General features: G+C 45.3%; 1 protein-coding gene across 1 annotated transcript in view; it reads right to left on the reverse strand.

Annotated features, from left to right (window-relative positions):
• Positions 1-15,147, reverse strand: part of meis1b (Meis homeobox 1 b) — a 78,303-nt gene that overhangs the window by 46,392 nt on the left and 16,764 nt on the right. The gene's annotated exons all lie outside the window — the stretch shown is intronic.

Here is a 15,147-nt window from a genome sequence, read left to right on the forward strand (position 1 = left end):
TCACTCTCCATAAACAGGCTGCCAGGCTCATTAGGAGCATCAGCAGGCTGTAACCCTGGGCTGCATACATACAGCGTGGGGCAGCTAGGCTAGCGAGCTCCAGTCTCGCCACGAGGAAAAGCCAAAGGCACAACTCTGGGCCTGGCCCACTGATCGGCCATGACAACATCTTTGCAACTAGTTGGAGGAGGGGGAGGGGGGTCAATCAATGCAGGACGGTGGGGGCGCATGTTCGTGTGTGAAGAATGCATGCATGCATGGATGTGCATTCGTCTGTATGTGTGTGTCTATCTCTGTCTTTCTTTATGCATGTGTTTCCAGCCACAGAAGCTCTGAATGTCGTGTGTGCGTGGGTGTGCATGTGTATGTGTGTGTATGTGTGTGTGTGTGGCAATTAGAGAGCAGGCCAGTGACTGGAAGGAGCCAGGGGCAGTTGAAATGCCCCGGGGCCAACCAAGGGAAGGAATATTTTATCAGTCCCCTCACACGCTGTATACACAAATACACACTTGCACAAACACACACTCACTGCCAGCAAACAGATAATGACGTTAAAACTAGGTTAGCTTTCTTCATGCATTTTCACTACTTTCGTTAGCATTAGCTAAACAGACACTTGCTTCCATGCTCATTCAGCTTCGATGGCTTTTATTTAAGCCTTTCCACCACTTCGCGTTTGGTTCCTGCCTTGGACTCCTTCCTACTTCATTTCTTTTCTCTATCCACTTGCTCTCTGTCTGCAGGAGTGTGGGGTTTGGTTTGCAGTGTTGGGGATATAAGATGAGGTGTTGCTATCAATCTTCTCTAGGTGTTTTCTCTTTGTAAATCAAACGTACATCGGTAAATGATATTTCCCCAATAACAAAAGTTAAACATTGAGGTGAACTCTGTTAACTAGACCTCTTCAACTAGTGAGTAATTATGATACTTCCTCTGTTCTCTCTATTCGTACGCCTTTCCTGTGTCTTTATCACTCTACATCTCTCTGTCTCAAGGCATACCCTGACATTATCAAGCAGTATCTAGGCTAATCTGTTATGATCTGATTATGAACCATCTCTCAGCGTAAGACAGAGATTGGTACCACCTGCCCCCTGTGCGCGGGCACACGTGCCATTCCGAGGTGTCAGCCATTTTTCTGCTGCCTGGCAAATTAACAGGCACGGATTCACCAGTCAGTCATCTGCGAACAGCGATCTTGTCAGACACGCCGCTTCTAGCGCAACGCGAAAGAATAACGTCATTTAGCTTTCTAATAATTGTGTCTTCACAGAGCCACTGCTGAGTTGAGGAATAAGGGTTATGAATATTAGCTCTGCGCCAGATGTGCTGAGAGGGATCCTGTGTGAGGAATCATTCACAGATGGCTTAACGTTTTTGGAAGATACTGTGAGATGTTTTTGCAAGGTTTTATAGCCTGTGGATGGACTCAGAGGGGGAAGGAATGGAGACAGGTCTTTTGAGTTTATGACGGTGCATTTATTCTATAGGCTATTTGTTGCAAGAGGCCGACAGAGTGTGTCTTTCACTGTGAGTGCGAGTGACCTGGAGCTGATCTCTCATGGGCCACTCCTAGAGTTTCACACCCCAGAAAGCTCACATGACCCTGGGTTGCCTGCCCAGGCAAGGCCCAGGCCTCGGGGACATGCTATCCTGTTCCACATGGGATACACACATCTCATAATGGCAGGCGAGAAATTCATGCATACACACATTCAAAACATGATACATAAAGCGCACACACGGATGCTGATGTACATTCACTAAAGTGCTCTTCTTCTCACTCTTTTTCTCTGTGGCACGCACACACACAAACACACACACAGTCTCACACACATACACACATATTACATTCCCAGAAATCCTCAGAGAGGTAAAGAAGGGCTCGCAAAAGAGGGAGGGAGAGAAGAAAAAAGTGGCGTTTATTGTATTCAGGCCATTCATAAGCTCTAGACGTGGGGAGGGGGAGTACTGGGGGTTGCAGGCAGTGGGGGGTTCCCTTTGCATTGCTCCGGAGACCCCTCCCACCTCCAAATATTCTGAACATGCAGGAATTCCTTGCAACACAATTCCCAAGTAGGGGCACATTTAAAAGCTTTACCACACCAAAAACAGACACACTTGAACACACTCACAAGCACCCATTTCTTAGGATCTTCCACGAGGCAACTTTCCAATAATGAGTACCAAAGTATTCTAAACCAACACACACACACACACTTATTTCTATACAAAACACTCTCTGTGGCCAATGCTGTTTAGCCTCCCATTTATTCCCGCGGAGGAGGAGAGAAATCCCCTCGACTACTCTGCGGATAATGACATGCACTGTCGGCAAAACAATATGGCTAGTCTAGACTTCCCTTCCTGCCTTCGCCAGAGAGACACTGCACTATTTTCAGATCTTTGCTCAAAACTTCAGCCAACGCATTTAGATCATATCGCTCTGAAGCGAAGATCAATCTTTGTCGAGCATACACAGAAGGAAGACAGGAAAGTTGTCATTATTACAAAAGAAAGAAAAAAGGGCTTGCCAGGTAAACAATCAGGGGAGAGCTAAGTAATTGCTTCCTGTAATCAAAGACAATTCCATTGAAGTAATTACAGTAAATAACGAGTGCTTTGCAATAACAAAGCCGGTTACTTTGAATGATGACAGTTTTGTGGATCAGCACTGACAGATTCAATAATGGCAGTAACTGGTGAGTCATTTACAAGGGTTATTTGTAATTAAAGCCCACTGGAGACTTCTTGTTGTGAGAATCAGAGCCAAGTTTGGAGCAATTATTTCATTTGTGGTGATCTGATGAGGAGGAGATCAGGAAGCCAGAGACAGGGAATGTGTTTAACTAACAACAAAAGAAGAAGAAGAAACACAGGCCAGCTATCATATTTATGAGTTAATTAAAAGTGTTTGCTAAACTTCAGGTCTTTAGATGTATGTGGTTTTTGCTGAAATTGATTGAGTGCATTGTTGTTAGTATTCGTATAGAATGTAAGTAGACATTGGTTCATGCTTTTACAAGTTAACATGTGTTCAGGTGACATTGCACACTGAAATCAATTAGTCAATCTACAAAAGACAAACTGGAAACAGTCCAGTCTCAAGCTGTTCAAAAGTGATGTTTCTGAGTTTAAAATGGTTGTAAATATGTTGAACACGGATCGTTTAAATATTGGGTTTTTGTTTCTGTTTTATGGCATTTAATATACCAAAGGCTTAACATTTTACGAAATATTGAACATTAAACGTTTGTTAATGATCATTTTATATGTAAAACATTTGTTTTCTGTTTTTCTGTGTTATGTCTGAGACCCATCCACTGTCTGCTGTGAGAGATGGAGGGTGGGGGGAGGGGGGGGGGGGGGGGGGGGGGGGGGGGGGGTCAGGCCTGTTGACATAGCCATAGGTGATGGCAAAAATGTCAGTGTAAATGTGACTGCTCTCTCTGTGCCATTTTCCCGTAAAGGGTCATCACCACAGGCTGCCTGACACGCTGGAAACTGCCTGAAGCGCGGGGCACCGCCACGACATTAAACTGCAGTATGCCTCCACACACACACACACACACACACACACACACACACACACACACACACACACACACACACACACACACACATTGACACACACCGATGCCTTTTATTCCAACTTCAAGATCAGTCAAGAGAGAAAGAATAAGGGAGAAAGAGACAGACGGTACACGCTAAAATGAAAGTGTAAGGCGAAGAATTCACCCTTTCATGTTGAGCACTTTTGCTGTGTAACTATTGATTTTTCCCCTCTTGCCTTTGTGTTGCCGTTTTCTTTTTTTCTAACCTGAAGATAGAAGGCCAGACTCGGTTCAAACGAGAGCACTTGTGAGGGGGGCCCACAGTTTCTTCGCCTCAGTGAAGGGAAGTCCTCAGACACACACACACACACGCGCACACACACACACACACACACAGAATGGTAAGAATCCTGAAATCGTGCCTCTTCTGCTGCTTTTCTCCCTCTTAACTCTTACTCTCAATTGTTTTGCTGCCTCTCAGATGGCTTTTGACACCTTCGACTCACCAAGCTTCACTCAAACTCGGCACACAGCGAATGCACAGAGAGAGCGAGCGGGAGTTAAATGGACTATGGAAGAAGAGGGGAAGGGGGGAAGGGATGGCAGAGAGGACAAGGACTATAACAAAAGCTAAGAGCACTTAACAGCACAATGGTACGGCGGCCCTTTCCAAAAAGTCAGCTGATGTGCTGAAGGGCGTTCAAAAGTCCTTCAATGTAGACAAGGAACAAAGAGAGGGAACCTTCAGCTAAACTAGAGCAAAAACATCCTATTTAAACTTTGTTGTGGACTAGATTTACTCATGGAAGCCCTTTAATAAACCATTTAAATATCCGTAATATCCCTAAATTATATATCTTGAAGCACTAACATGTTTAACTTCAACCAATCCATCAAAGCAATCAGTTAAATTACCTCAAATTAAGAGGAAATGTATCATTTCAGTAGCAACACTCAGCCTGTTCTGTCATGTAATCATGCCTTCATGTTTGGGCTGTACAGTTCTACTAACCAAACTCAAGTTGCTCTGTTTATGTTCCCAGAGCTAGCATGTACAGCTCTCGCCTTTGTGTGCATTTCTCCACGTGGTCACTATCTGAATGACACAGACTCTGATAAACACATTTAATACACAAGGATATTCCCACTCACGGTATCAGCGGCAGCCGAACTGCAGTGTGTTAGATAATACAGGCACGCTAACCCTGCGGTGGCACAGGCTAATAATAGCGCATTAGCTTCCAGTGAGGTTTTTTTTGGAATAACAGAAGTTTTAAGTACCATGAAGGAGTATAATATGGTCTGCACCCACGGGCTCAGGTTACTGAAGGGGTGGTTGGGAAAACAGGATAAGTCATTATCAGAGCAACATCCTACTCTATTTGAATACGTTCGGTTGTTGAGTCGGAGCATTTACATTTTAGCGTCTTAGCTGTTTTTCCGTGAGTAAACAGGGCAGTGGTGGAGCTCGACGATGTTACAGACTTCTGATATCAACACAACTCCTCTGTTTCACAAGCATTAAGTTAGCCTCCTCCATCATAAGTGATGCCGTGTCTCCATTTCCTCCTACTTTTCAATGTGTCCTTGATACGCACAGGATGCGGTGTTGTGGGGATGTGGGGGATTTGTAGTCCTATCAGCCTCTCCATACGCAGCCCAGATAAGGCTTGCGAGACCAGAGGAAGAGGAAGTGAGTGGGTTTACAGCAGGCCTATTTCCTGTGGAGCATGGGCCCATGTGGACGGGAGTGATATGCCCTCCGTGGACGCCGGCGTTCTCGCCACACAGTCCCACCAAGTCACTTCCTGAAAGAGGCGGTCCTCTCTGAGGGTGACTTCCTGTAAAAGTATGACCTCTCTGCCTAAAGAGAATCTAAGTGAAACAAAGACATGGAACGGCCCATGGGAGTCAGTGTGGACAATATGCAATGTGTGTGTTTGTGTGTGTTTTTAACACCGCCTCTCAGTCCTTTACTCCAAAGGTTATCACTAGTGAGAATCTCAGCCCCCGGTCCCTGCTCATCTCTTTGAGTTTCACTGGCTTGGAGCAAGAAGGGACGATCGGGTTACATCCAAATGTATGTGTTGACGAGTGTGTGTATGGCAAGTGGCATGCCTTGTGCTGCTCTGCAAACACACAAAGTAAACGCCAAGGCTGCCCTCTGGCCCACCCTGCTGCTTTTGTGTTTACCTACAGGTATTTGTTATCCCTCTCTTTCCTCTCTCTCTCTCTAAACTCTTAAAAAAAGCTTGCTGAGGTCTTTATCTCTCAGTCAAATCCCTATAGCAGGTATCCATGTCAAACAGACCAAGGGGAGGGGGCCTCAGGGGGCAACATGTTTGGTCTGGGTTAGCCCTGGGTCAAGCTTTGGCCCAGTTGACACACATTAAATCCACCCTTTACCACCAACCTCCTGCATCCCCGGTTACTTAGGCTCCAAACATGCCCAGTCACCTATGATACATATTCACGCTTTTAACTCATTGTCACCTAAACTGAAGCAGAATATTTCCCTCTGAAGTGTGAACACCTGTATAAAAGGCCAGGTTTGAATGTTAGAAGCAAAGGGAGTTGCTTGTGTCATATAAGGGTTCTAAAATAAGCCACAAGAAAAATGAAAGTAGCATCGACCCATATTCAAAGATTTCTTTTAAATCCACGGGGATGCTGGTTTTGACCAAAAATGGCGCTACTGCTGGTGTTTCCCTGGCATGAAATTGGCTTTGTGTGGGTGTCGTTTGGAGAGCCGGCTGGTAAATTCTCCCGTTCTTTTGTTAGAAAAAGGGGGGGGGGGGGCTCCATGCATAATGGTCTTAGCCAGGGAGGTCTGGAACTGTGTCCATAAATTGAATTATTTCAATTTGAGGGAGAGAAAGTGAGAGAGTGAGAGAATAATGGAGAGTGGATGTGTGAGTGTGTGTGTGTGTTGCATTTACATGTGAACATATGCATGTGTGTTGATGGAGAGAGAGCAGGCGAGAGACTCATTTTCATTCTTCTACGGGGCTCACATTTACAAGTGAAAATATAAACCGAGTTGCAGGAGATTACAGAAGAGGCCAAATGTTACCTTGCAGCTGGAAGCTGTAGTGGATTAAAGAAATGTGGCTGGTTGAGGCCGCCTTTACCTCAACAACAACTTCCTGTCTGAAAATGATAGTTTCAGTTTTGTATTCTTGCAAAAACATTAACTGTACAATATAAAAACGACGCATGTTCCCTTCTAGGGATCGCAACACCTCCACAGGCCTCGGTGTTCTTAATAAAGAAAGTTGTGGGATAATATTTCTAAAAGTGCCTTTTTGCAAATGAAACCATCAATCATATCTACATGTGGAGATAAAGCCACCCCCCAGCGTCATGGATGCTAAAAACAACAGATATGCGAGTGTGTTTGTGTGTAGGTTTGGGTCGGGGTGGGGGTGGGGTGGAAATATTCCTGACACAATATAATCGGCAGGAGACCATATGGCAAACTGGCAGCAAGCTATTTATCCTTATCCTCTTTGGAGGCTAAAATTAGCACTCCGTTGTTTGTAGCTTTAAGCTGGACTCCAACCACTCTGATAGGGCTAATAATAAAGAAAGAAAAACACCCCAGCTGGCACAACTTCGCCGCCTCCTCGTTGTGTTTCCATCTTTTTCTCCCTCTTACTCACTTTCTGTCCACCTCTCTGAGATACACTGCCCTTCATTTAAAGACCAAATCATGTTAATCTGACCACAAGGAATTGTATTAATATCATATAAGTGTTGCTTGAGCCAGGTTTCCCTATAAGTCCATGTGTCAGGAAAGCCAGGATTTCCTGAACACGGACCCCCTCGGCTAGCTTAAGAGCGTAGGATGATGGGGCTAATCTCTTTATCAAAAGCTTAAATAAACGTTGGTGCTCTGTGCATGCGTGCGTGTGTGTGAGTTGCTTATTTGTGTGTGTGTTCTTGTGTGTGCCAAGGGGCCAAACAATGCTTCCCCACTAAACAAAGTGCTAATGCCCTGTCTCTTTGCTCTCCCCCTCCCTCCTCCATTACTTCTCTCTCTTTCCTCTCGTTCTCCCTCCCAATGCCTAAACTACAGTCTATTTCATATCCATCTTAAATTAATGTATGTTACATCTGGTCCTTCGCTCGTGTCATCCACTGTCAGAGGTGACCGTCTGAATTCTCCAGCCAGCGATGAAAAGTTAACATCTATCTGATCAGAGGCCTCCTGGGCCCTGAGCTCAGCTCCCTTTCAAGGGAGGAGGAGGGAGGCACAGTCAGCAGTGAGAGACATGGAAAGAGCGAAGGAGGAGAGAGAGTTTAAGGTTGTTTTAACGGACAGATGTAATGCGTTGTGACACGTCAGTGATGAGTCGCTGTGATTCCCTATGAACCTGTACTGGCCACGATTAAGAACTAGGGCATGTTCTGTCTGTGAGAGCATGTATGTGTGTGTGTGTGTGTGTGTGTGTGTGTGTGTGTGTGTGTGTGTGTGTGTGTGTGTGTGTGTGTCTGAGAGATTCCGGGCAATTTGGAGCTGAATTGGAAACAGACTTGCAGAATGGTGACAAATGTGGAACTCGTCACCATTCTGTGCTATGACATGTTTCCCACGGCAAGAACACAAGACCCTCCACACAAACACACAAATAATTTCGCGAGTGAATGAGCGAGCGTCAACTTTTCTTTTTCATTTGCATGACAAGTGAATTACCACATTTCAGCTTGTTCACATTTGCGAATCAAAGCTGAAGAAGTTCCTTCCAAAGAGGAGATATCCAGTAATTTGACAAAAGTGGCATCTTCTTTTAGGACATGATTACACAAGTATGATGCAAATTATGGTGCTTCATACAGAAATAAACCTGAATGGAGTCCTCAGTTGACACTTTTAAAAACAAGATCTTGAATTTTAAAAAGGCATCAAATGAAAACATCTTGTTTAAATGTACACGTCATGTGTGGAGAAGAACTCTCTTATTCTAATTCCCACTTCCTGCGAGCGGACAAAAAAAAAATGTTAGCAGATAAAACTGAAAACGTCTTTACCGTGTTTACACATTTAACTTTTCTTGTCATAATCTCCCTACGCCAACACACAAGAGACCTCTACAAGGCAAACAAAAAAAAAAGTGTGTGTAAATAGTATCTTTTAGCAAACACTAGTAATTAGATATAGGCATTTGGCATTCACGCCAGTTGCAAATTAAAGAAGAGCGCTTCCTGTAAACAGACAGCGAGAATGTGTCTACATCATTAGCGTGCCACAATTATAACATGGGAGCTAAAGATACATTTCCCTCCCGCTTGCTCTCCCTCACTGAAGCAAATGAAGGAGAATCTCTCTTCTCTCTGTTCTTGGAGGAACAGCGAACTACATGGTGTGATCCAGGTGCATTTATGGGTCAAACAATGAAGATCAAATGTAACGCAGGCTGTAAGAAATAAGAGACATAAAGGATACCGACGTTTTCATACGAGACACGGGAAGAAGGAAAGAGCAGCTACAGTAAATCGTGTGCATGCATGTCATGAATGAATATGTATTTCATGTAAATTGTGCACACGAGGCATGTTGTAATGGTCCGGGCTACACTTTGCATTTCTTTGGTCATGCAAACATGCCCACATGTAAGCAACAGACAGAGAGACAGACTGAGTGAATGCAGGGAGATTTAATGTAAAAGAGAGACGTGGGGGTGGGGGTGGGGGGGGGACATTTTGTTCACCTCTGAATGTTATTACAGAATGTCAAAAAGAGCAAAAAGCATATAGAGAAGGAGGCAGAGGCGAGGAAGTAAAGACAATATGTGCAAATGTGAGGCTCACATGATGCTGTGTGCACACGCTCAGATACAAACAGCACGTAAATCCAAAGTTAAACAGTCAAATAGCCTCTGCTACCTTGTCAAACTGTTTTATCACCGTCGTCTTCCCACAGATGACACAATAAAGCCAATAAAACACAAGTTAGGGAACCTGATTGACAAAGCAGAACATCATCTCACGTGTGAAAGGAGGCAGAGAGGAGAGGAGGCGGCCGGAGAGGGTGGAGGAAGTCACTTTGTTTACTTGTGTTTCTGATTCTTTCATCCACACGACCCCGGCGGCCGGGTGACACCGGTCCTAATCCTAAAAGCAAACTGGCCCCTTGCTGTGGGAACCTAATACAATTTCCTCTTTTTGGAGAGGGGAGGGGGGCAAACTCAGGCCACTCCAAGTTTGCTTACTGTCTACAAGGCAATAAAAAGTCATTGAGGGTTATCATTTTCTGCCAGGCGTGTTGGGTGACTCGTCGGCCGCCGCGATAGAGCGAGGTCGTAAAGGTGAATCTGAGAGAGGCCGGTCGGCACAAACATCTCTTTTCCCAGGTAACCACAGATAATAATGTTTGAGATGCAGTAAATCCAGTCGAGGCTGAATAAACATTCCTAAAGGGAAAGCGTTGTCGTGGGATGTTTTTCTCAAGTTGCTCTGAAGCACATTACCCTTTATGCCTTTCAAATATTGATTTTCATAAACAGCATGTGAACTGAAAGTTAGGCTTATGCTCTTGTGACCCTGCAAGATACCAGACCGTTTTATAACACATGCTTACACACGCTTCTACTTTAAACCGCTGTGGGAAGCGTAGTGAACTTCAGGTGGCGCGGCCGCAGCTCTCTGCCCTCCAGACCGACAGGGAAGACATTGCTGCTGTTTGCTAGCAGCCGTGCACATGAGCTTCAATAGACTCCCGAACAACACTCAACAGCACTTAACACACTCATCGGGGATAACTGCTGTGTCTCGCTCTCTTTTCACACACACACACACACACACACACACACACACACACACACACACACACACACACACACTGCTCCAGTCAGCATCAAAATGTTTTCACAGCATTCACTCGGAGAGTCTCTCCCTTCCTCCTCATCGTACTCTCTCATTATGCGGTATCTTTCTTTTTCACTTCTGTCTTCTTCCCCTCTCTCTTTCTTCCCCGTGTTCACGCTCTGAGGAAATCAAAGCGAGATCTTGTTTGTGTCTGCCAGCGACTGTACTTACACACACACACCTCCAGTAACACAGACTGCAGACTAATCAAGGGAAGCACATTCCTTTTATCTACCCACAGAGCCTCATATTTAAACAGATTACCAGGAAAGCTGGACACCAGTAAGACAATTACCGGAATGAGGATCGTCCTCCATAATGTCTAGACAACATCTACACAACTGGCACACAACCGTTTCTCTTATGTTCTATATTTCTTTCTTTTGGCCAAAAAGAATGAGCACTTACAGTTTTGATATGTGCACAAAATAATGCTTTTTACTTCCTCTGGTTATTTTATGATGACCAACCAGCTGATCGTTCGCCCGCTGCTTAATTATTAATTTATACTCTCAAAGATGTCATTGTGTGTGTGCCAAAGCAAACAATACACACTCATATTCCTATTAGCAGAATATCTTCAAGAGCAGCTAAATGCTACTGAGAGAGAAAAGCTTTCCAGGGAGGGGAAACACACACACACACACACACACACACACACACACACACACACAGTTCTCTCTTCCAGTCTGCTGGACAATCGGACCAATTAATCGGTGACTTTGAGGAGGTCACGTGACGCCGAGTGATTGGATGAGCTGGATCTGGCTGCTGATTGCTTGGCACCCCTGTCCATGTCCCCGTTTGCTCGCCCCGGCCCTGGAGACTGGCCAATGAGGAGACAGAAAGCAACAGCTCCTCTGTGTTGGCCTGACCTTGTTGGAGGGCACAGAGGTCGGAGAGGGTGGAGGGATGGAGGACAACATCAGGAGCATTCAAGCCTGATCTGTGGGCACTCACAGCCCGTGGAAGTTATACACGGGGATTCAGAATGAAGGGAGTGAAGCTCGGTTAGTGTTGCTGTATTGTAAGGTGTCCTTCAGCCAGCAGGGCACCACAGGTCTTCTCATTTAAGTGATACTTGTACTGTATCACTGTGATCTACACATATTGGACTGAGACGTAGTTTTGGTCGGTCAAATAGCAAATACCAGCTTAAGTTTTGTGTTCCTCCAACCACACCAGCCAAAGAATAAAAGAGCTCAGAGCTGGATATCAGACCAACAAGCAGAAATCTCAGGCCACTACTTAGACAGTAGAAATATATGCAGACACCAACACATTGCCTTACAGGGAGCTATTTGTGTTGGCGCGGCACACTGTACTCTTTACAAACGGCCCGGGTAATTGGCGATACATATCTAATATCTCCAGTCATCGCCTCGCTCCCTGGATGTTTCTGACAAGCAGAGAGGGAAACCCTGTAGCTTTCAAAAGCAGAGCAAACACTCTGCTCCTCCGCTCGACTCGCATCCACATCGCCGCAGCTGCCCGATTCAGTGCCTGAGTGTTATTCTGTTTCCCTCGCACGCCATGCCCTCGGAGAAGCCAAGGGGTGTCCTTACAAATTCACACAGGCAAAGAGGAGTACTTTATACTGGGAGAAAAAGAGAAGGCCCGCTTATGTCCATGAGGGACCCCCCTCCATCGCAGCCATATATGATCTGTTGGCTTTTCCTCTGCCCTTCAAGCATTACTCTTCACAGAGAAACATGATCCAAGGCAACAACAGCTACAATGAGGCTTCTCCAGAGGGCTTCTGGGTGTTAAACAAAGGGCCCTGTTGGTAGGAACAAGCTAGCAAACAGCTGGGCTAATAGAGTGGGACTAATTAACTACGGGGCCGCTCTCCGACTCTCCCCGTCGAAGCTTGCTGGATGTTTACAAAGACAAAGAAAAGGAGGAGAAACACAAGAGGCTTTCTTCTTTGTCTGCTCTTTTAGGGAGAGAGGAGACACCCAGGACTGATTTTAATGACATGTGTGAAGCAAATGTGATCCTCCCTCCATTTTCTTCTGGCTGCCAGTGGAATTCAGTGCTAAAAAATACCACTGGCATTGTGGTCAAAGCGTAAACACCCACAACTAGGAACTCAGCATGTGAGCATCGTCACCACAGGCGAAAATAAAACGTATTTTCTTTTTAATTGCTGACATTCTGACACCGACAAATCACTGCAAAACACCTGCTGGCGAATACAAGGTCCAAAGAGTTATTATTAAAATCTCATTATTGTTGACTTTGCATTAAAAGAGTCTCTTCTCCTGTTCAACAAACATGCGTGTGGAGACCTCTGATCTTACGTAACGCGGAGTCATCCTCACAAATCCTGCAGCTCTTGCATGTGAGAGTGTGAATGTTGTGTTTACGGGTAGAGATGGGGATTTTTCTACTAGCAGGCAGTGAACCGTTCAGAGGAGAGGGCAGAGCAAGAGCATGTGTTTGTCTCAGGAATAGCCTCGGAAAAAAAGGCTGAGAGAGGAGACTGGAGTTCACTAGTTAAAGGCCCTCGACCATCCTGCATCCTTCCTCTGAGCTGTTTCGCTCTGCTGGAGGGGGAGGATGGAGGGAAGAAGGAGGGGGGGCATAAGATAGAGAGACAAACAGGGAGGAATTAGAGAGAGATTGAGAGAAGCAAGCGGAGTGGAAGGAGAGTGAGAAGGTGGCTTGATAGACTGAGGGAGGAAAGAGGGTGGATTGAAGGATAGATGAGAGAAAGAAGGAGAGAATGAGTGAAAGAGAGAAAGATGGCCATTAGCTGTGCAGGGGAAGAAAATGAAGAAAGTGGAAGAGAGAGACAGAGAGGGAAAGGTCAGTGAGAAAGCAATCTGTAAAGGTAGAAGAGAGACAGAGGTGGGGGGGGGGGAATACAAGAATGAAACATGAAGAACAGAGGGGAGGAAACAAGGAAAGGAGGAAATATAGAATTGAGAAGCAGGGAAGGAAGTGAAACTGAGAGAGAAAGATGAGAAGGAAGAGAATGAGATGAGGAAGATACACAAGATAGAGGGATGAAGAAAGACAAGTAGCAAAACAGAGAGAGAGAGAGAGAGAGAGAGAGAGAGAGAGAGAGAGAGAGAGAGAGAGAGAAACGGCACGAAGAGGAAATATGAGAGAACAAGATGACAAGATGAAAACAAAGAGGAAAAACAGATGTGAAAATGTAAGAGAGAAAGATGGGGAGGAAGAAGAGAGCGAAAGGAACAAAGAGAGGTGAGGGAAAGAAGAGGGATAAACAAAAGGTAGTGTTTTAGAGCGAGTGGGAGGCATGGAAGAAAAAGAGGGAGGAGAGAGAAAAAAGCACGGGGGTTCACAAGAAGAGAGAAACCGACTGAAAGCAAAATGAAAGAGAGAGACACAAGAGTAGGTGGGAGACAAGGGAAAACTGGAGAAGAGAGGGAGGATGCAAAGATGAAAGAGCGAGAAAAAATGGGGGGGGGGGGAGAGACAGCAGGGTGAAACTGTTGGGGAGAGAGCGAGCAAAGTGCCAAACAGATAAATAACCAGCTTACTGGGATTACCAAGTGACTGACACACAATTTTGTCGGAGCCAATATGACGTGGCAGTGATAGCTCTTAACCCATATAAACCTGAAAGCAGTCCAAGATGTCCCCCGGTATTTACTGTTGTCACTGTGTCCTCATGATCTACACTGTGTGGGTATGTGTGTGTGTGTCCACAGAAACACCACAAACACAAAGCAGTCACACACACACACACACACACACACACACACACACACACACACACACACACACACACACACACATGCAGAAACCCTCGTGTCTGCAGGCTTCAGAGAGCGGCTGAAAAAGATGTTTAATGCTACCTGGATTTAAAAGCCTTAAAATTAAAACTACAGCACATGGACAAAAGTATGTGGACACCTAAGCATTATACCCGTACGATTTTCTACTTTTGCCACATAGTGCAAGTAGAAATATTGTACTAATACCCAAGATCTGTATTCATCTGATTCTAATCCTAATGTAGCCAACACGTCCCGCAGATAACCTGATACCTACATACGCGCATGGCTCCCAACTCAAATCAAAGCCTCTTATTCATTGCGCCGACACACACTAACACACATGAGCATGCACATGTATACACACACACTACCCCACATTTTACCCTCTAATGAACTTCAACAACAAACAAAACCCTACAATAGCGGGGGATATGTGGAAGTAGAGAGAGAGCTGATGGGAGATGATGAGAGACAGAGAGAGACAGAGAGAGTGAGAGGAGGTAGGCCGACATAAGGAGTGGGCCTATAATTGGAAAGATGTGAAAAATGAAGTGTCAGTTTGGTCAATAGAGGCCAAAGGTCACAGAAGCAGGAGCCCAAACTCGGCACAGAGCACGCTCATTAGAGCGACCAATCAGATGTTGCCTGGCTGCCCCAGACCATTAGTTATCAGAGGTAGAGGCGTGCACATACGCACACACAAATATTGCTTTGTCTTCCCCTGTTTCACTGTAATTTCACTCTTTTGTTAGCCTGTTCTCCTCGTCCACATCATCTGTCTATCTTTTATTTTTATCTCCACTCACGTCTCACCTCAGTCCCTCAGCTCCTCTGTCGAAGCAGAAATGGCGACGAGAGAGAAGGAAAGAGAGAATGTGTGTGAAAGATGCAGAAAGAGAGAGGATGAGACAGAAGTGTGAGACAGACAGACAGACAAAGAGAGACAGAGAGTGTGTGTTGACTATATAAATGGC

The sequence above is a fragment of the Cottoperca gobio genome, chromosome 15, assembly GCF_900634415.1.
Source record: "Cottoperca gobio chromosome 15, fCotGob3.1, whole genome shotgun sequence".
In the NCBI taxonomy this organism is placed as follows: Eukaryota; Metazoa; Chordata; class Actinopteri; order Perciformes; family Bovichtidae; genus Cottoperca; species Cottoperca gobio.